General features: G+C 37.1%; 1 non-coding gene across 1 annotated transcript; it reads right to left on the reverse strand.

Annotated features, from left to right (window-relative positions):
- Positions 1-291: 291 nt before the first annotated feature.
- TRNAA-UGC (transfer RNA alanine (anticodon UGC)) lies at positions 292-363 on the reverse strand. The gene has a single exon. It is a non-coding gene; the product is annotated as a tRNA-Ala (tRNA).
- Between the last annotated feature and the right edge of the window lie 410 nt (positions 364-773).

Below are 773 nucleotides of genomic sequence, written 5' to 3' on the forward strand. Positions count from 1 at the left end.
TTTCCCGTCTTACTTTGGATCTTCCTTCTCTTAAGTAGTATGGTAAAATGGTAGTTCAGGTGAAAAAGCTGGTTAAATTGGGGACATTCGCGAATGTGGAATAAGCCTGTTCTTTTTTTTTTTTTTCCTTCTCTTGTTTATTCCTTCTGCTGTCCCAGCAATCATGTTTACTTTCCATGTGAGCAGGGGGAAAAAAGTGACGAAAGGTGGAAAAGTAGGAGAGCAGATTCCGCGGGACTGAAGGAATGTAAAAATATAAAATATATTGGGGAGCAGAAAACGAAGTGCTCGTGGAGGTGCTGGGGATTGAACCCAGGGCCTCATACATGCAAAGCATGCGCTCTACCACTGAGCTACACCCCCGAGTAGTAGTGAACTCTTTTTTTGATATATTAGGAAATATGCCCATTTTCTGTATTCCTTGGCAAAGCTACTTTCTTTTGTCAGAAAATTTATTCTGTTAACTCCACTATTTCTACAGTTTTTAAATTAGATTTTTTAGGTGGATGTCTATGTTCAAGAATAGTAAATTCTAAAAAAAAAAAAAAAAAAAAAAAAAAAAAATTAAAAACCAAAATAAAAAAGAATAGTAAATTCTAAACCCAAATTTTTACCTTTCCTGCTCGTGGTTTCTTCTCAGCCGGGTCAGTCCTCTCCAAGACCTTCTCACCTGGGCCAAAAGACAGAGTAGATGGAAGAGCATAAAAGAAAGGAAATTATCACCTTTTATCATCACTCGAAATCATCACAGGAAACAAAAAACTGATCCCACG

This window comes from Neophocaena asiaeorientalis, unplaced genomic scaffold, assembly GCF_003031525.2.
Source record: "Neophocaena asiaeorientalis asiaeorientalis breed wild unplaced genomic scaffold, Neophocaena_asiaeorientalis_V1.1 scaffold239, whole genome shotgun sequence".
Lineage (NCBI taxonomy): Eukaryota > Metazoa > Chordata > Mammalia > Artiodactyla > Phocoenidae > Neophocaena > Neophocaena asiaeorientalis.